Source organism: Phyllobates terribilis, unplaced genomic scaffold (assembly GCF_046119375.1).
Source record: "Phyllobates terribilis strain yellow unplaced genomic scaffold, ASM4611937v1 Scaffold_5__5_contigs__length_657084704, whole genome shotgun sequence".
NCBI lineage: Eukaryota > Metazoa > Chordata > Amphibia > Anura > Dendrobatidae > Phyllobates > Phyllobates terribilis.
Window position 1 is genome coordinate 654,981,368 of NW_027362765.1, and position 19,806 is coordinate 655,001,173.

At 48.4% G+C, this 19,806-nt stretch overlaps 9 non-coding genes and 2 pseudogenes across 9 annotated transcripts; all 11 read left to right on the forward strand.

Moving 5' to 3' along the window:
• The first annotated feature begins 1,070 nt into the window (after positions 1–1,070).
• On the forward strand, positions 1,071–1,261 carry LOC141149100 (U2 spliceosomal RNA). Its single transcript, XR_012245412.1, has one exon. It is a non-coding gene; the product is annotated as a U2 spliceosomal RNA (small nuclear RNA).
• Positions 1,262–3,262: 2,001 nt separating this feature from the next.
• On the forward strand, positions 3,263–3,441 carry LOC141150770 (U2 spliceosomal RNA; annotated as a pseudogene).
• A 1,115-nt stretch (positions 3,442–4,556) lies between these two features.
• On the forward strand, positions 4,557–4,747 carry LOC141149101 (U2 spliceosomal RNA). The gene has a single exon (XR_012245413.1). It is a non-coding gene; the product is annotated as a U2 spliceosomal RNA (small nuclear RNA).
• A 1,115-nt stretch (positions 4,748–5,862) lies between these two features.
• LOC141149102 (U2 spliceosomal RNA) lies at positions 5,863–6,053 on the forward strand. The gene has a single exon (XR_012245414.1). It is a non-coding gene; the product is annotated as a U2 spliceosomal RNA (small nuclear RNA).
• Positions 6,054–7,165: 1,112 nt separating this feature from the next.
• Positions 7,166–7,356, forward strand: LOC141149794 (U2 spliceosomal RNA). The gene has a single exon (XR_012246078.1). It is a non-coding gene; the product is annotated as a U2 spliceosomal RNA (small nuclear RNA).
• A 1,112-nt stretch (positions 7,357–8,468) lies between these two features.
• On the forward strand, positions 8,469–8,659 carry LOC141149795 (U2 spliceosomal RNA). The gene has a single exon (XR_012246079.1). It is a non-coding gene; the product is annotated as a U2 spliceosomal RNA (small nuclear RNA).
• Positions 8,660–9,774: 1,115 nt separating this feature from the next.
• On the forward strand, positions 9,775–9,965 carry LOC141149104 (U2 spliceosomal RNA). Its single transcript, XR_012245415.1, has one exon. It is a non-coding gene; the product is annotated as a U2 spliceosomal RNA (small nuclear RNA).
• A 1,115-nt stretch (positions 9,966–11,080) lies between these two features.
• On the forward strand, positions 11,081–11,271 carry LOC141149105 (U2 spliceosomal RNA). Its single transcript, XR_012245416.1, has one exon. It is a non-coding gene; the product is annotated as a U2 spliceosomal RNA (small nuclear RNA).
• A 1,115-nt stretch (positions 11,272–12,386) lies between these two features.
• On the forward strand, positions 12,387–12,464 carry LOC141151074 (U2 spliceosomal RNA; annotated as a pseudogene).
• A 5,564-nt stretch (positions 12,465–18,028) lies between these two features.
• On the forward strand, positions 18,029–18,222 carry LOC141150274 (U2 spliceosomal RNA). Its single transcript, XR_012246531.1, has one exon. It is a non-coding gene; the product is annotated as a U2 spliceosomal RNA (small nuclear RNA).
• A 1,115-nt stretch (positions 18,223–19,337) lies between these two features.
• Positions 19,338–19,528, forward strand: LOC141149106 (U2 spliceosomal RNA). The gene has a single exon (XR_012245417.1). It is a non-coding gene; the product is annotated as a U2 spliceosomal RNA (small nuclear RNA).
• Positions 19,529–19,806: the final 278 nt, after the last annotated feature.

Here is a 19,806-nt window from a genome sequence, read left to right on the forward strand (position 1 = left end):
TTTGTTCATTTTGCTTGTTTGTCGGATTTTGGGATGGACTCTTTGGCTTTGCTTTTCTTCTCCTCATTGGATTTTTCATGTTCAAAGTTGCAGAAGCCAGATTACAAGCTCATTTTGGTTCAACTTCAGCAACTGTGCATTGCATTGCCATGTAATGTGATGCAATGCTATCTTTCTAGCTCTCCCTTTTTACTTCCTTTTGGATAAACAGACATATTAGGCAAGCATTTTGGAGCTTTCACCTAAATAACTACAGGTGGTGAGATAAGCTGCACAATATAATTGACCTTTCAGTATATTGTTGCACACACACCATCTATTTAGCAAATGCCCTTGTTATCAACAGCAGCCTTTTAAACTCACCTGAGCTAACAGGTATGTGCGCTGGTTACTCTGCTGCGCTTAAAATTTCTTTTTTGGTTTGCTACAATGCCTTTTCTGAAACGTTGTCTCCTTCTGCTGGAACACTGACTTCTTTCATTTAATGCCTGCAGACTATAAAAGAGAACCCAACCCAAAAAGTTTGGTTGATTAGTCTGTGGCATTCTGTTAAACTGTTGCTTATGGCGGTTTCTGTGAGCTTCTCAGCGACATTCAGCCAGCCAGGTATCCTGCCTGCAGTAGATGGAATGTGGCAATGGAACGCTGGCTGCGCGTGTCATAATAGGCTCTGAGCCTTTATATACCTGTGCACAGCAGCAGCCACCTTCAGTCTGCTGCTGGACAGCCAGCAGCAGCAGCAGCAGGAGAGGTATGTAATCAGGAGCCCTCCTGCTAAGGGTAGACAGCTGCTCGTTCCACCCCACCCCCCGCCTTAATTGGTTCTCCTCCCTTCCAACGGTGTTGAGGCGGGTGGGAACAGCAGGGGGTGAAGGTGCTGTGTTTAAAGAGGTGGAGTTATGCAGATCTAAAACGCGTGGATTGCAGCAGCAGCAAGCCGAAAAGTGCAGGCATGTAAGGGATCTAGAGGTTGACAACATGTCTTCTTAACGGGAGTCCAGGAGCTCATCTCCACAAATGGACTTTTCAGGATCCTTGGGTGGCTCCGTAGTTTGAAACCAATTCTGGTTATCGCTTCTCGGCCTTTTGGCTAAGATCAAGTGTAGTATCTGTTCTTATCAGTTTAATATCTGATACGTCCCCTATCTGGGGACCATATATTAAATGGATTTTTAGAACAGGGAGATGGAAAAAGAGCTTGCTCTGTCCACTCCACGCATTGACCTGGTATTGCAGTATCTCCAGGACCGGTGCACCCCTTCTTTAATGCAGTTTCTAAAATCAGAAAGAATTGAATTCAATGTTTTTTGTTCATTTTGCTTGTTTGTCGGATTTTGGGATGGACTCTTTGGCTTTGCTTTTCTTCTCCTCATTGGATTTTTCATGTTCAAAGTTGCAGAAGCCAGATTACAAGCTCATTTTGGTTCAACTTCAGCAACTGTGCATTGCATTGCCATGTAATGTGATGCAATGCTATCTTTCTAGCTCTCCCTTTTTACTTCCTTTTGGATAAACAGACATATTAGGGAAGCATTTTGGAGCTTTCACCTAAATAACTACAGGTGGTGAGATAAGCTGCACAATATAATTGACCTTTCAGTATATTGTTGCACACACACCATCTATTTAGCAAATGCCCTTGTTATCAACAGCAGCCTTTTAAACTCACCTGAGCTAACAGGTATGTGCGCTGGTTACTCTGCTGCGCTTAAAATTTCTTTTTTGGTTTGCTACAATGCCTTTTCTGAAACGTTGTCTCCTTCTGCTGGAACACTGACTTCTTTCATTTAATGCCTGCAGACTATAAAAGAGAACCCAACCCAAAAAGTTTGGTTGATTAGTCTGTGGCATTCTGTTAAACTGTTGCTTATGGCGGTCTCTGTGAGCTTCTCAGCGACATTCAGCCAGCCAGGTATCCTGCCTGCAGTAGATGGAATGTGGCAATGGAACGCTGGCTGCGCGTGTCATAATAGGCTCTGAGCCTTTATATACCTGTGCACAGCAGCAGCCACCTTCAGTCTGCTGCTGGACAGCCAGCAGCAGCATCAGCAGGAGAGGTATGTAATCAGGAGCCCTCCTGCTAAGGGTAGACAGCTGCTCGTTCCACCCCACCCCCCGCCTTAATTGGTTCTCCTCCCTTCCAACGGTGTTGAGGCGGGTGGGAACAGCAGGGGGTGAAGGTGCTGTGTTTAAAGAGGTGGAGTTATGCAGATCTAAAACGCGTCGATTGCAGCAGCAGCAAGCCGAAAAGTGCAGGCATGTAAGGGATCTAGAGGTTGACAACATGTCTTCTTAACGGGAGTCCAGGAGCTCATCTCCACAAATGGACTTTTCAGGATCCTTGGGTGGCTCCGTAGTTTGAAACCAATTCTGGTTATCGCTTCTCGGCCTTTTGGCTAAGATCAAGTGTAGTGTCTTTCGAAAAGGCGGTTTTGGATGTTGGCCGCCCTAGTAGATTGATACATTATGCACACTGGGGTTTAGGCGCTTGTTAGTACGCCAGGTGGCTAATATAGTCATCTGGTGGAAAGCATGGCCCCCCAGGATCGACGCCATTGGGCCGGGGAAGATCGAAAGCCCGAAGTGTGAAGTGCCCCAGGAGTGGTGACCCTGGGGTGCCTTAACTCACTGGGATTGGGAACCCCACTTGAGTTTATGGCACATTTGCACAAGCACTTCAAATTTTCTTTCTTCGCACACACCCTTATTCCGGGCCTTCTGGCCTTAGGATGGGGAATTTTTCAATTCCCGGTCGAAGGTCCGGGCAGTATTATACTGTGAAACCTTCACTATTTATTTAATTTCTTTGTCACTGTGTGTCCACTTATTCACGTGTGTCACGTCCTACTAGGATTTTGTCGGGATGCGGTTCCCTTACGGGTTCCTCTCTTGGCAGGTCTAGGGGGGGAGTGTGTGGCCATCAGGTTCCGCTCCCCCCTGAACCCCCCTGGCTCTCCTCTTTTGGGAGGAGAGCGTTGTTGGCTCCCCTCTTCCGGGAGGGGAGCACAGTCTTTGGCTCCCAGTGCCTTGCTCGGGTGAGAACTCGGGCAGGTGCTGGGGGTAAGATTGGGTCGCCTCTGGCTTCGGCTGGAGGTGGCTTTTTGTCCCTGTTCCTCGCTGTGGCCTTTTGGCTCGGAGGGACGGGGAATGGTTTGGGGGACCCTTCTCCTTTTGGAGAGGGTTTCAAGAAGACCAGCATCCTAGTGCACTTTTTTTGTGGCACTTGTCACTTTTTTAAGCGCACTCGGGTTTTGTACACGAATTCGGGCTTTCAAAAAAAAAAAAAAATCTGTTCTTATCAGTTTAATATCTGATACGTCCCCTATCTGGGGACCATATATTAAATGGATTTTTAGAACAGGGAGATGGAAAAAGAGCTTGCTCTGTCCACTCCACGCTTTGACCTGGTATTGCAGTATCTCCAGGACCGGTGCACCCCTTCTTTAATGCAGTTTCTAAAATCAGAAAGAATTGAATTCAATGTTTTTTGTTCATTTTGCTTGTTTGTCGGATTTTGGGATGGACTCTTTGGCTTTGCTTTTCTTCTCCTCATTGGATTTTTCATGTTCAAAGTTGCAGAAGCCAGATTACAAGCTCATTTTGGTTCAACTTCAGCAACTGTGCATTGCATTGCCATGTAATGTGATGCAATGCTATCTTTCTAGCTCTCCCTTTTTACTTCCTTTTGGATAAACAGACATATTAGGCAAGCATTTTGGAGCTTTCACCTAAATAACTACAGGTGGTGAGATAAGCTGCACAATATAATTGACCTTTCAGTATATTGTTGCACACACACCATCTATTTAGCAAATGCCCTTGTTATCAACAGCAGCCTTTTAAACTCACCTGAGCTAACAGGTATGTGCGCTGGTTACTCTGCTGCACTTAAAATTTCTTTTTTGGTTTGCTACAATGCCTTTTCTGAAACGTTGTCTCCTTCTGCTGGAACACTGACTTCTTTCATTTAATGCCTGCAGACTATAAAAGAGAACCCAACCCAAAAAGTTTGGTTGATTAGTCTGTGGCATTCTGTTAAACTGTTGCTTATGGCGGTCTCTGTGAGCTTCTCAGCGACATTCAGCCAGCCAGGTATCCTGCCTGCAGTAGATGGAATGTGGCAATGGAACGCTGGCTGCGCGTGTCATAATAGGCTCTGAGCCTTTATATACCTGTGCACAGCAGCAGCCACCTTCAGTCTGCTGCTGGACAGCCAGCAGCAGCAGCAGCAGGAGAGGTATGTAATCAGGAGCCCTCCTGCTAAGGGTAGACAGCTGCTCGTTCCACCCCACCCCCCGCCTTAATTGGTTCTCCTCCCTTCCAACGGTGTTGAGGCGGGTGGGAACAGCAGGGGGTGAAGGTGCTGTGTTTAAAGAGGTGGAGTTATGCAGATCTAAAACGCGTGGATTGCAGCAGCAGCAAGCCGAAAAGTGCAGGCATGTAAGGGATCTAGAGGTTGACAACATGTCTTCTTAACGGGAGTCCAGGAGCTCATCTCCACAAATGGACTTTTCAGGATCCTTGGGTGGCTCCGTAGTTTGAAACCAATTCTGGTTATCGCTTCTCGGCCTTTTGGCTAAGATCAAGTGTAGTATCTGTTCTTATCAGTTTAATATCTGATACGTCCCCTATCTGGGGACCATATATTAAATGGATTTTTAGAACAGGGAGATGGAAAAAGAGCTTGCTCTGTCCACTCCACGCATTGACCTGGTATTGCAGTATCTCCAGGACCGGTGCACCCCTTCTTTAATGCAGTTTCTAAAATCAGAAAGAATTGAATTCAATGTTTTTTGTTCATTTTGCTTGTTTGTCGGATTTTGGGATGGACTCTTTGGCTTTGCTTTTCTTCTCCTCATTGGATTTTTCATGTTCAAAGTTGCAGAAGCCAGATTACAAGCTCATTTTGGTTCAACTTCAGCAACTGTGCATTGCATTGCCATGTAATGTGATGCAATGCTATCTTTCTAGCTCTCCCTTTTTACTTCCTTTTGGATAAACAGACATATTAGGCAAGCATTTTGGAGCTTTCACCTAAATAACTACAGGTGGTGAGATAAGCTGCACAATATAATTGACCTTTCAGTATATTGTTGCACACACACCATCTATTTAGCAAATGCCCTTGTTATCAACAGCAGCCTTTTAAACTCACCTGAGCTAACAGGTATGTGCGCTGGTTACTCTGCTGCGCTTAAAATTTCTTTTTTGGTTTGCTACAATGCCTTTTCTGAAACGTTGTCTCCTTCTGCTGGAACACTGACTTCTTTCATTTAATGCCTGCAGACTATAAAAGAGAACCCAACCCAAAAAGTTTGGTTGATTAGTCTGTGGCATTCTGTTAAACTGTTGCTTATGGCGGTCTCTGTGAGCTTCTCAGCGACATTCAGCCAGCCAGGTATCCTGCCTGCAGTAGATGGAATGTGGCAATGGAACGCTGGCTGCGCGTGTCATAATAGGCTCTGAGCCTTTATATACCTGTGCACAGCAGCAGCCACCTTCAGTCTGCTGCTGGACAGCCAGCAGCAGCAGCAGCAGGAGAGGTATGTAATCAGGAGCCCTCCTGCTAAGGGTAGACAGCTGCTCGTTCCACCCCACCCCCCGCCTTAATTGGTTCTCCTCCCTTCCAACGGTGTTGAGGCGGGTGGGAACAGCAGGGGGTGAAGGTGCTGTGTTTAAAGAGGTGGAGTTATGCAGATCTAAAACGCGTGGATTGCAGCAGCAGCAAGCCGAAAAGTGCAGGCATGTAAGGGATCTAGAGGTTGACAACATGTCTTCTTAACGGGAGTCCAGGAGCTCATCTCCACAAATGGACTTTTCAGGATCCTTGGGTGGCTCCGTAGTTTGAAACCAATTCTGGTTATCGCTTCTCGGCCTTTTGGCTAAGATCAAGTGTAGTATCTGTTCTTATCAGTTTAATATCTGATACGTCCCCTATCTGGGGACCATATATTAAATGGATTTTTAGAACAGGGAGATGGAAAAAGAGCTTGCTCTGTCCACTCCACGCATTGACCTGGTATTGCAGTATCTCCAGGACCGGTGCACCCCTTCTTTAATGCAGTTCCTAAAATCAGAAAGAATTGAATTCAATGTTTTTTGTTCATTTTGCTTGTTTGTTGGATTTTGGGATGGACTCTTTGGCTTTGCTTTTCTTCTCCTCATTGGATTTTTCATGTTCAAAGTTGCAGAAGCCAGATTACAAGCTCATTTTGGTTCAACTTCAGCAACTGTGCATTGCATTGCCATGTAATGTGATGCAATGCTATCTTTCTAGCTCTCCCTTTTTACATCCTTTTGGATAAACAGACATATTAGGCAAGCATTTTGGAGCTTTCACCTAAATAACTACAGGTGGTGAGATAAGCTGCACAATATAATTGACCTTTCAGTATATTGTTGCACACACACCATCTATTTAGCAAATGCCCTTGTTATCAACAGCAGCCTTTTAAACTCACCTGAGCTAACAGGTATGTGCGCTGGTTACTCTGCTGCGCTTAAAATTTCTTTTTTGGTTTGCTACAATGCCTTTTCTGAAACGTTGTCTCCTTCTGCTGGAACACTGACTTCTTTCATTTAATGCCTGCAGACTATAAAAGAGAACCCAACCCAAAAAGTTTGGTTGATTAGTCTGTGGCATTCTGTTAAACTGTTGCTTATGGCGGTCTCTGTGAGCTTCTCAGCGACATTCAGCCAGCCAGGTATCCTGCCTGCAGTAGATGGAATGTGGCAATGGAACGCTGGCTGCGCGTGTCATAATAGGCTCTGAGCCTTTATATACCTGTGCACAGCAGCAGCCACCTTCAGTCTGCTGCTGGACAGCCAGCAGCAGCAGCAGGAGAGGTATGTAATCAGGAGCCCTCCTGCTAAGGGTAGACAGCTGCTCGTTCCACCCCACCCCCCGCCTTAATTGGTTCTCCTCCCTTCCAACGGTGTTGAGGCAGGTGGGAACAGCAGGGGGTGAAGGTGCTGTGTTTAAAGAGGTGGAGTTATGCAGATCTAAAACGCGTGGATTGCAGCAGCAGCAAGCCGAAAAGTGCAGGCATGTAAGGGATCTAGAGGTTGACAACATGTCTTCTTAACGGGAGTCCAGGAGCTCATCTCCACAAATGGACTTTTCAGGATCCTTGGGTGGCTCCGTAGTTTGAAACCAATTCTGGTTATCGCTTCTCGGCCTTTTGGCTAAGATCAAGTGTAGTATCTGTTCTTATCAGTTTAATATCTGATACGTCCCCTATCTGGGGACCATATATTAAATGGATTTTTAGAACAGGGAGATGGAAAAAGAGCTTGCTCTGTCCACTCCACGCATTGACCTGGTATTGCAGTATCTCCAGGACCGTTGCACCCCTTCTTTAATGCAGTTTCTAAAATCAGAAAGAATTGAATTCAATGTTTTTTGTTCATTTTGCTTGTTTGTCGGATTTTGGGATGGACTCTTTGGCTTTGCTTTTCTTCTCCTCATTGGATTTTTCATGTTCAAAGTTGCAGAAGCCAGATTACAAGCTCATTTTGGTTCAACTTCAGCAACTGTGCATTGCATTGCCATGTAATGTGATGCAATGCTATCTTTCTAGCTCTCCCTTTTTACTTCCTTTTGGATAAACAGACATATTAGGCAAGCATTTTGGAGCTTTCACCTAAATAACTACAGGTGGTGAGATAAGCTGCACAATATAATTGACCTTTCAGTATATTGTTGCACACACACCATCTATTTAGCAAATGCCCTTGTTATCAACAGCAGCCTTTTAAACTCACCTGAGCTAACAGGTATGTGCGCTGGTTACTCTGCTGCGCTTAAAATTTCTTTTTTGGTTTGCTACAATGCCTTTTCTGAAACGTTGTCTCCTTCTGCTGGAACACTGACTTCTTTCATTTAATGCCTGCAGACTATAAAAGAGAACCCAACCCAAAAAGTTTGGTTGATTAGTCTGTGGCATTCTGTTAAACTGTTGCTTATGGCGGTTTCTGTGAGCTTCTCAGCGACATTCAGCCAGCCAGGTATCCTGCCTGCAGTAGATGGAATGTGGCAATGGAACGCTGGCTGCGCGTGTCATAATAGGCTCTGAGCCTTTATATACCTGTGCACAGCAGCAGCCACCTTCAGTCTGCTGCTGGACAGCCAGCAGCAGCAGCAGGAGAGGTATGTAATCAGGAGCCCTCCTGCTAAGGGTAGACAGCTGCTCGTTCCACCCCACCCCCCGCCTTAATTGGTTCTCCTCCCTTCCAACGGTGTTGAGGCAGGTGGGAACAGCAGGGGGTGAAGGTGCTGTGTTTAAAGAGGTGGAGTTATGCAGATCTAAAACGCGTGGATTGCAGCAGCAGCAAGCCGAAAAGTGCAGGCATGTAAGGGATCTAGAGGTTGACAACATGTCTTCTTAACGGGAGTCCAGGAGCTCATCTCCACAAATGGACTTTTCAGGATCCTTGGGTGGCTCCGTAGTTTGAAACCAATTCTGGTTATCGCTTCTCGGCCTTTTGGCTAAGATCAAGTGTAGTATCTGTTCTTATCAGTTTAATATCTGATACGTCCCCTATCTGGGGACCATATATTAAATGGATTTTTAGAACAGGGAGATGGAAAAAGAGCTTGCTCTGTCCACTCCACGCATTGACCTGGTATTGCAGTATCTCCAGGACCGTTGCACCCCTTCTTTAATGCAGTTTCTAAAATCAGAAAGAATTGAATTCAATGTTTTTTGTTCATTTTGCTTGTTTGTCGGATTTTGGGATGGACTCTTTGGCTTTGCTTTTCTTCTCCTCATTGGATTTTTCATGTTCAAAGTTGCAGAAGCCAGATTACAAGCTCATTTTGGTTCAACTTCAGCAACTGTGCATTGCATTGCCATGTAATGTGATGCAATGCTATCTTTCTAGCTCTCCCTTTTTACTTCCTTTTGGATAAACAGACATATTAGGCAAGCATTTTGGAGCTTTCACCTAAATAACTACAGGTGGTGAGATAAGCTGCACAATATAATTGACCTTTCAGTATATTGTTGCACACACACCATCTATTTAGCAAATGCCCTTGTTATCAACAGCAGCCTTTTAAACTCACCTGAGCTAACAGGTATGTGCGCTGGTTACTCTGCTGCGCTTAAAATTTCTTTTTTGGTTTGCTACAATGCCTTTCCTGAAACGTTGTCTCCTTCTGCTGGAACACTGACTTCTTTCATTTAATGCCTGCAGACTATAAAAGAGAACCCAACCCAAAAAGTTTGGTTGATTAGTCTGTGGCATTCTGTTAAACTGTTGCTTATGGCGGTTTCTGTGAGCTTCTCAGCGACATTCAGCCAGCCAGGTATCCTGCCTGCAGTAGATGGAATGTGGCAATGGAACGCTGGCTGCGCGTGTCATAATAGGCTCTGAGCCTTTATATACCTGTGCACAGCAGCAGCCACCTTCAGTCTGCTGCTGGACAGCCAGCAGCAGCAGCAGCAGGAGAGGTATGTAATCAGGAGCCCTCCTGCTAAGGGTAGACAGCTGCTCGTTCCACCCCACCCCCCGCCTTAATTGGTTCTCCTCCCTTCCAACGGTGTTGAGGCGGGTGGGAACAGCAGGGGGTGAAGGTGCTGTGTTTAAAGAGGTGGAGTTATGCAGATCTAAAACGCGTGGATTGCAGCAGCAGCAAGCCGAAAAGTGCAGGCATGTAAGGGATCTAGAGGTTGACAACATGTCTTCTTAACGGGAGTCCAGGAGCTCATCTCCACAAATGGACTTTTCAGGATCCTTGGGTGGCTCCGTAGTTTGAAACCAATTCTGGTTATCGCTTCTCGGCCTTTTGGCTAAGATCAAGTGTAGTATCTGTTCTTATCAGTTTAATATCTGATACGTCCCCTATCTGGGGACCATATATTAAATGGATTTTTAGAACAGGGAGATGGAAAAAGAGCTTGCTCTGTCCACTCCACGCATTGACCTGGTATTGCAGTATCTCCAGGACCGGTGCACCCCTTCTTTAATGCAGTTTCTAAAATCAGAAAGAATTGAATTCAATGTTTTTTGTTCATTTTGCTTGTTTGTCGGATTTTGGGATGGACTCTTTGGCTTTGCTTTTCTTCTCCTCATTGGATTTTTCATGTTCAAAGTTGCAGAAGCCAGATTACAAGCTCATTTTGGTTCAACTTCAGCAACTGTGCATTGCATTGCCATGTAATGTGATGCAATGCTATCTTTCTAGCTCTCCCTTTTTACTTCCTTTTGGATAAACAGACATATTAGGCAAGCATTTTGGAGCTTTCACCTAAATAACTACAGGTGGTGAGATAAGCTGCACAATATAATTGACCTTTCAGTATATTGTTGCACACACACCATCTATTTAGCAAATGCCCTTGTTATCAACAGCAGCCTTTTAAACTCACCTGAGCTAACAGGTATGTGCGCTGGTTACTCTGCTGCGCTTAAAATTTCTTTTTTGGTTTGCTACAATGCCTTTTCTGAAACGTTGTCTCCTTCTGCTGGAACACTGACTTCTTTCATTTAATGCCTGCAGACTATAAAAGAGAACCCAACCCAAAAAGTTTGGTTGATTAGTCTGTGGCATTCTGTTAAACTGTTGCTTATGGCGGTCTCTGTGAGCTTCTCAGCGACATTCAGCCAGCCAGGTATCCTGCCTGCAGTAGATGGAATGTGGCAATGGAACGCTGGCTGCGCGTGTCATAATAGGCTCTGAGCCTTTATATACCTGTGCACAGCAGCAGCCACCTTCAGTCTGCTGCTGGACAGCCAGCAGCAGCAGCAGCAGGAGAGGTATGTAATCAGGAGCCCTCCTGCTAAGGGTAGACAGCTGCTCGTTCCACCCCACCCCCCGCCTTAATTGGTTCTCCTCCCTTCCAACGGTGTTGAGGCGGGTGGGAACAGCAGGGGGTGAAGGTGCTGTGTTTAAAGAGGTGGAGTTATGCAGATCTAAAACGCGTGGATTGCAGCAGCAGCAAGCCGAAAAGTGCAGGCATGTAAGGGATCTAGAGGTTGACAACATGTCTTCTTAACGGGAGTCCAGGAGCTCATCTCCACAAATGGACTTTTCAGGATCCTTGGGTGGCTCCGTAGTTTGAAACCAATTCTGGTTATCGCTTCTCGGCCTTTTGGCTAAGATCAAGTGTAGTATCTGTTCTTATCAGTTTAATATCTGATACGTCCCCTATCTGGGGACCATATATTAAATGGATTTTTAGAACAGGGAGATGGAAAAAGAGCTTGCTCTGTCCACTCCACGCATTGACCTGGTATTGCAGTATCTCCAGGACCGGTGCACCCCTTCTTTAATGCAGTTTCTAAAATCAGAAAGAATTGAATTCAATGTTTTTTGTTCATTTTGCTTGTTTGTCGGATTTTGGGATGGACTCTTTGGCTTTGCTTTTCTTCTCCTCATTGGATTTTTCATGTTCAAAGTTGCAGAAGCCAGATTACAAGCTCATTTTGGTTCAACTTCAGCAACTGTGCATTGCATTGCCATGTAATGTGATGCAATGCTATCTTTCTAGCTCTCCCTTTTTACTTCCTTTTGGATAAACAGACATATTAGGCAAGCATTTTGGAGCTTTCACCTAAATAACTACAGGTGGTGAGATAAGCTGCACAATATAATTGACCTTTCAGTATATTGTTGCACACACACCATCTATTTAGCAAATGCCCTTGTTATCAACAGCAGCCTTTTAAACTCACCTGAGCTAACAGGTATGTGCGCTGGTTACTCTGCTGCGCTTAAAATTTCTTTTTTGGTTTGCTACAATGCCTTTTCTGAAACGTTGTCTCCTTCTGCTGGAACACTGACTTCTTTCATTTAATGCCTGCAGACTATAAAAGAGAACCCAACCCAAAAAGTTTGGTTGATTAGTCTGTGGCATTCTGTTAAACTGTTGCTTATGGCGGTCTCTGTGAGCTTCTCAGCGACATTCAGCCAGCCAGGTATCCTGCCTGCAGTAGATGGAATGTGGCAATGGAACGCTGGCTGCGCGTGTCATAATAGGCTCTGAGCCTTTATATACCTGTGCACAGCAGCAGCCACCTTCAGTCTGCTGCTGGACAGCCAGCAGCAGCAGCAGCAGGAGAGGTATGTAATCAGGAGCCCTCCTGCTAAGGGTAGACAGCTGCTCGTTCCACCCCACCCCCCGCCTTAATTGGTTCTCCTCCCTTCCAACGGTGTTGAGGCGGGTGGGAACAGCAGGGGGTGAAGGTGCTGTGTTTAAAGAGGTGGAGTTATGCAGATCTAAAACGCGTGGATTGCAGCAGCAGCAAGCCGAAAAGTGCAGGCATGTAAGGGATCTAGAGGTTGACAACATGTCTTCTTAACGGGAGTCCAGGAGCTCATCTCCACAAATGGACTTTTCAGGATCCTTGGGTGGCTCCGTAGTTTGAAACCAATTCTGGTTATCGCTTCTCGGCCTTTTGGCTAAGATCAAGTGTAATATCTGTTCTTTTAAGAACACAAGAGCTACGATCTACACTTGACGAGAGCGATCGAACTCGGAAGGAGAAGAGCTTCGGATCCCAGCTGACATCGGAGAACGAAGGCGGATATCGGTGGGAGGAAGAAGCTCTAAAGAATCCAGAAGAAGACGAAGACTCGGAGAAGAATCGGGCTGTCCTGTGGAATCTTCGAGGAAGAAAATCATCGAGACAAAGACCTTTCGGGGAATTTGTCCAGAACACGACGGGAGAAGAATCTGCATAGCTCCACCCATTCCGGGAAGAGTTCCAGATCCAGCTCCAAGAAGTAACTGCAGGAGGAAAGCCATGGCAAGCGCTGCGAGGAAGGCCGAAAAGAAGAGCCTGGAGCTGGGGACAGCCAGGAGGGCCCAGCCAGGAGCCGATTCTGACCCCATGGACTCTGCCTCCACGACTGGCCAGCAGAAGGGACCCCAGAAGCCCCGCCACGAAGCTCCAGCCCTGGAGCCATGGATGCGGCAGACGGTGGCCCTGAAGCTGAAGGAAGTGGATGGGAGGGTGCCGGACATGTCCTCGGACGTGTTCTGCCAGAAGATGCTGCTGGATCGAGGCTTCTCCAGGTCGGACACCCTCAGCATCCAGACCTTCTTGACGGGGATCTTCTTCGTCACCTTCGCCACTGTGAACACCTGCAGGAGGTTCTGGGAAATGGTAAGCGCAAAAGGACCGGATAATTCTTTCTCTGCCTTTACAGGTAGCTGCCCTATCCAGAGGGATGAAAGGAGGATCACGGTCTCCATGCGCAACCCGCACACCCCAGGCCAAGACATCTGTACCTTCCTGAGACGCTTCTGTTTGGTTGTGAAGGAACCCTCTCACATCCTGAATGGACTCGGCTTCTGGACAGGTAAGTGGTCGGTGACCGTTAGACTTCACAGGGACCTGGCGTACTCAGACGGACTTCGGCACCTGCCCCCGACATTCTCCCTGGGCAACTCCTACGGCCTCATCTATTACCCGGACATGCCGCGGAACTGCAGGAGATGCGGCAAGAACGGCCACGAGATGAAGGACTGCAAGGAGGATGCCTGCAGGATTTGTCGAGTGACGGGACACAGCTCGAAGGACTGCCCGAAGAAGACGTCCTGCAACCTGTGTGGGCTGGCGGCTCATCTGTACAAGGATTGCCCCAGGCGTGAGAGATCCTGGGCATCGGTGGTTGCGACGACCCCAGCTACGGAGGACAAGGCCCCGACGACCAGGCCTGTGAAGGTCAAGGACGCGACGACCAAGGCCCCAGCGGCCAAGGCCGAGACGACCAAGGCCAAAGCGGTCAAGGAGTGGGTGGCCAAAGCCCCAGCGACGGTCCCAGCAGCTCCGAAGCAGAAGAAAAAGTCAAAGGAGGGTAAGAGTTCTGTCACCCCTCTCTCGATCCCTCCCCCTGCCACCCCCGTCCAATCCCCCCCCACCCCGGCCACCCCTGCTGAGGATTCCACTTCCTCTTCCTCCTTCCCCTACTCCTCAGCAGGTGTCCTTTCCCCTGCCCCGGCAGCCACTCTCCCTCCCCAGACCATGGTAGCGGTGGAATTAACCTTTCCTCCACCCGCCGCTATCTATTCCGAGGAGGATTTTCCCCTTCTTGTCTCCCCAGTTCCAACCCGGGGAAAGAGGAAGGTGGAGGACAGCCCTGCTACTGAATCCTCCAAAAAGAAGATTCTGGATTTCGTAGGCGAAAAGGAGGATACCCTCCCTGAGCCAGAAGAGATGGAGCACATGGTTGAGACCCTGGTGGCCGAGCCAGAAGAGGAGGAACTGGTGGTCGCCGAGATCGAGGCCGCGCTGCTTGACCAGATGGAGGAAGAGGGCCTGCTGGTGATCCCGTCACCAGCAGTCAACACCGACGAGGGACCACCCGACCGGAGTGGTAACTAAGGTGTATTGCCTGCGCTAACTTTTTCTTTTTTCCCTACATGATGGCTAATATTAACTTATTTTCCATTAATGTCAGGAGCATCAAGGACAAGTTCAGACGTCAGACTATTTATGCCTTCCTTACTTCCCAGTTGTGTGATGTTTATATGTTGCAGGAATGTTCCGTTCCCTCCTCTAGGTCCTTCAAACATCTGGCCAGGGAGTGGTCCCACGGTCCATCCTACTGGTCCGGTGGGGGTGACTGCAAGTCTGCGGGGGTCGCAATTCTGATCAGGGGGGGCGCATTCACGCTTGAGTCCGTCCAGGAGCTCATCTGCGGCAGGGCTCTTGTTGTAGATGACAACTGGGCGGGAGAACCTGTCAGGTTCATCAACGTGTATGCGTCCCCACTGAAGAATGAGCGTTTGGAGCTTTTCCAGACCCTGCGGCTTCAGCTTGCCACCACCAGGACCTTAGTGATGGCCGGGGATTTCAACTGCCCCATCGAGGAGGACGGTCGTAGTTCTGGCACATCTGCCAAGTTGGACATCACGTCCAAGCTGCTCATCGAGATGGTAACCGAGGCCTCTCTTCAGGACGTGGTGGGCTCCATGGGGAGAGGCTCCACGAACTATTCGTGGAGCCGACCCGATGGCTCACTCCGCTCCAGGATTGACTTTGTGTTCACCTCTCGGGCAGTCAGGCAGAGTAGGCACTCGATGGTCTCCTGCTTCTTCTCCGACCACAGAGCCATTCACTTACAAGGTGTCCTCGGCGACGGTTTTCCGTCCGGCCCCGGCTCCTGGAAGCTGAATTGTGCTCTGCTGGCTCAGGATGAAGTCGTGGAGGAGCTGAGAGCAGCCTACGCAATGTGGCAGTCCTACAAGGGTAGCTTCCAAACAGTCTCTGATTGGTGGGAATATGTTAAACTTGAGTTTCGCTGTTTCTTTCAGGCCAAGGGTCGACAACAGGCGTGTGAGAAGAGGAGGGACTTCAGAGGGCTGCAGCGCGAGCTGCGGTCGCTGCAGGACCTTCTTCACTGCGGCTGGGACGTGAGGGAGGAGCTGGAGGAGACCAAGAAGAGCCTGAAAAGGCACTTTGAGGAGGAGTCCAAGCGAATCATCTTCCGTTCCAAAGTGGAGAATCTGGAGAAGGGTGAGAAATGTAACTCATTCTTTTTCAGGAAACTTCATGCCGGTCACACGCCCCTGAACGAGCTGCGAGACGAGAGCGGAAACATGCGACGTGGGAAGGAGGACGTGATGAGGGTCGTCCGCGACTTCTACAGCGAACTCTACTCCCACAAGACTACCGACCCCGACGCTGCTGATAAGTTCCTGTCAGGTATCACTAACCATCTTGATCCTGCAGGCACGGCAGCCTTGGACAAACCTCTGATGGTGGGCGAATTGCTCTCTGCCGCTAAATCCTTTAGGACCGGCAGGACCCCGGGCAGTGATGGTCTTCCAGCGGAGCTCTATGTAGCGCTGGGAGACCTCATCTGTCCGGACCTGTTGGACCTGTACGAGGAGATGGTGGTGGAGGGTAGAATGCCTCCATCTTTGAGGGAAGGAATGGTCACGATCCTGTACAAGCGGAAGGGAGAGAGGTGCGACCTGAGGAATTGGCGTCCCATCACTCTGCTCAACGTGGACTACAAGATCCTGGCCAAGACGATGGCGACACGACTTAAGACGGTCATCGGACGGATCATCCACCCGGACCAGACCTGCGGCATCCCTGGACGTCGCATCGCAGACAGCCTCGCTCTCGTGCGGGACACGGTCGAGTACATCAAGGTCCGCCGCGCACACGCGGCCCTGGTCTCCTTGGATCAGGAGAAGGCCTTCGACCGGGTTTCCCACGAGTTCATGGGCCGAGCTCTGCACCGGTTAGGTTTGGGTAACATGTTTTGTTCGTATGTCCGTCTGATGTATTTTTATATCCACAGCTCGGTGTTGGTGAACGGCTGGAAGACTGACCCCTTCCCTGTCCTCTCTGGGGTCAGACAAGGCTGCCCTCTATCACCTCTTCTTTTTGTTTGTGTTATAGAACTCTTCGCAGAGGCTATCCGGCAGAATGGAGAGATCAGAGGGATCACCGCACCGGGTCCGGGACGACACGAGGTCAAGTGCTCGCTCTACATGGACGACGTCACCGTCTTCTGCGCTGATCGTGGTTCAGTCGACGCCCTCGTCCAGACGTGTGAGAGGTTCGGCCGGGCTTCAGGGGCCAAAGTCAACTGCAGGAAGTCGGAAGCCATGCTCTTCGGGGATTGGCAGCCGGCCTCCTCCGCCCCCTTCCCCTTCAACATTCAACCGGATTTCCTCAAGGTGCTGGGAGTCTGGTTCGGGAAGGAAGGAGCGGCCCTCAAGTCCTGGCAAGAACGCTTGGCCAAGGTGAAGCAACGGATCGGACTCTGGAGCCTCAGACACCTCACTTGTGAGGGTAAGGCACTCATCCTGCGTAATGAGGTCCTGCCCGTCTTGCAGTACACGGCGCAGGCCTGGCCCCCACACGTCACTGTGTGCAGGGCCATTACCAGGACAGTGTTTCACTTTGTCTGGGGATCCAAGATGGACAGAGTCAGGCGGGCCGTCATGTACAAGGAGCCTCGCAAGGGTGGGAAGGGCGTTCCAGATATCCCCACCCTCCTGCGATCCTCTTTTGTGTGTGATTGTGTCCGCCGGACTTTGCAAGTCAAGAATGGCTCCGCGGGCAGGTCCATGTCTCGCTTCTTCCTGCTTCCTCTTTGGAGGCGACTCGGCTGGGACAAGTGGGACAGCTCCTTCCCCTACAACTGGACGACGCCATGGTTCTACGGAGACGTCGTTCGATTTGTGGGGGAGCATCAACTGGAGGGACTCAAGCCCGACTTGTGGAAGCCCAAAACTATCCACAAGCTAATCAGAGCCAAGGATGACGTGGAGAACATCACAGGACTTCACCAGGACACGCTGGAGACTGTGTGGACAAATGTGTCGTCTGACAGGCTGACCAACGGGCACAAGGACTTGTCGTGGATGGCGATTCAGGGCGGACTGCCCGTCCGGTCATTCATGCATGCCCGGAGCCTGTGCAAGACCCGGTACTGCCCAAGGTGCCCCTTCGTGGAGGAAACATCTTTGCACACTTTTTGGGACTGCGGATTTGCACAGCGCCTATTGACTGCACTTGAGGACGACCTGAGGAACTCTGTCCCCAGGGCGAGCCTATCGCACCATTCTGTGCTTTACGGACTCTTCCCTGGGGTTCATACCGTCGGAGCCATCCAGGAGGCTTGGTGCCTTATGAACTGCTTCAAGGATGCCGTTTGGGTCGCCAGGAACCGGCTCATCTTGAGGAGGGAGAGGATGTCCATCCAGGACTGCCGCAGGCTGATCCACAGCCTGCTCAGAGACTATTCCATCATGGACGGTCCGGAGGACGAGGACGAGGACTAAACCCCTCCTCCCCCTCTCCCCTTATGTGTCTTGTCTTTCAATAAAGCTTCGGGCCTGTGATTTTCCCCTCCCCATCCCCTTTTTCCCAATCCCCATCCCTTATCACGGTTCGTCGTACTGTATTGATTGACATGCTTTTTCTTTCAGATTGAGTGTTTTGTGTAGCATAGGGGTGTGATGTGTCTAGTTAGTGCGTCGTATCCTCATGCTATGTAAATATGATGTAGAATTCTGTGTGTACTGGGCTGCGGCACTGTACACTGTCTGTTAACTTATTTTTTGTGCTAATAAAAGATATATTCAATCAAAAAAATCTGTTCTTATCAGTTTAATATCTGATACGTCCCCTATCTGGGGACCATATATTAAATGGATTTTTAGAACAGGGAGATGGAAAAAGAGCTTGCTCTGTCCACTCCACGCATTGACCTGGTATTGCAGTATCTCCAGGACCGGTGCACCCCTTCTTTAATGCAGTTTCTAAAATCAGAAAGAATTGAATTCAATGTTTTTTGTTCATTTTGCTTGTTTGTCGGATTTTGGGATGGACTCTTTGGCTTTGCTTTTCTTCTCCTCATTGGATTTTTCATGTTCAAAGTTGCAGAAGCCAGATTACAAGCTCATTTTGGTTCAACTTCAGCAACTGTGCATTGCATTGCCATGTAATGTGATGCAATGCTATCTTTCTAGCTCTCCCTTTTTACTTCCTTTTGGATAAACAGACATATTAGGCAAGCATTTTGGAGCTTTCACCTAAATAACTACAGGTGGTGAGATAAGCTGCACAATATAATTGACCTTTCAGTATATTGTTGCACACACACCATCTATTTAGCAAATGCCCTTGTTATCAACAGCAGCCTTTTAAACTCACCTGAGCTAACAGGTATGTGCGCTGGTTACTCTGCTGCGCTTAAAATTTCTTTTTTGGTTTGCTACAATGCCTTTTCTGAAACGTTGTCTCCTTCTGCTGGAACACTGACTTCTTTCATTTAATGCCTGCAGACTATAAAAGAGAACCCAACCCAAAAAGTTTGGTTGATTAGTCTGTGGCATTCTGTTAAACTGTTGCTTATGGCGGTCTCTGTGAGCTTCTCAGCGACATTCAGCCAGCCAGGTATCCTGCCTGCAGTAGATGGAATGTGGCAATGGAACGCTGGCTGCGCGTGTCATAATAGGCTCTGAGCCTTTATATACCTGTGCACAGCAGCAGCCACCTTCAGTCTGCTGCTGGACAGCCAGCAGCAGCAGCAGCAGGAGAGGTATGTAATCAGGAGCCCTCCTGCTAAGGGTAGACAGCTGCTCGTTCCACCCCACCCCCCACCTTAATTGGTTCTCCTCCCTTCCAACGGTGTTGAGGCGGGTGGGAACAGCAGGGGGTGAAGGTGCTGTGTTTAAAGAGGTGGAGTTATGCAGATCTAAAACGCGTGGATTGCAGCAGCAGCAAGCCGAAAAGTGCAGGCATGTAAGGGATCTAGAGGTTGACAACATGTCTTCTTAACGGGAGTCCAGGAGCTCATCTCCACAAATGGACTTTTCAGGATCCTTGGGTGGCTCCGTAGTTTGAAACCAATTCTGGTTATCGCTTCTCGGCCTTTTGGCTAAGATCAAGTGTAGTATCTGTTCTTATCAGTTTAATATCTGATACGTCCCCTATCTGGGGACCATATATTAAATGGATTTTTAGAACAGGGAGATGGAAAAAGAGCTTGCTCTGTCCACTCCACGCATTGACCTGGTATTGCAGTATCTCCAGGACCGGTGCACCCCTTCTTTAATGCAGTTTCTAAAACCAGAAAGAATTGAATTCAATGTTTTTTGTTCATTTTGCTTGTTTGTCGGATTTTGGGATGGACTCTTTGGCTTTGCTTTTCTTCTCCTCATTGGATTTTTCATGTTCAAAGTTGCAGAAGCCAGATTACAAGCTCATTTTGGTTCAACTTCAGCAACTGTGCATTGCATTGCCATGTAATGTGATGCAATGCTATCTTTCTAGCTCTCCCTTTTTACTTCCTTTTGGATAAACAGACATATTAGGCAAGTGACGCGC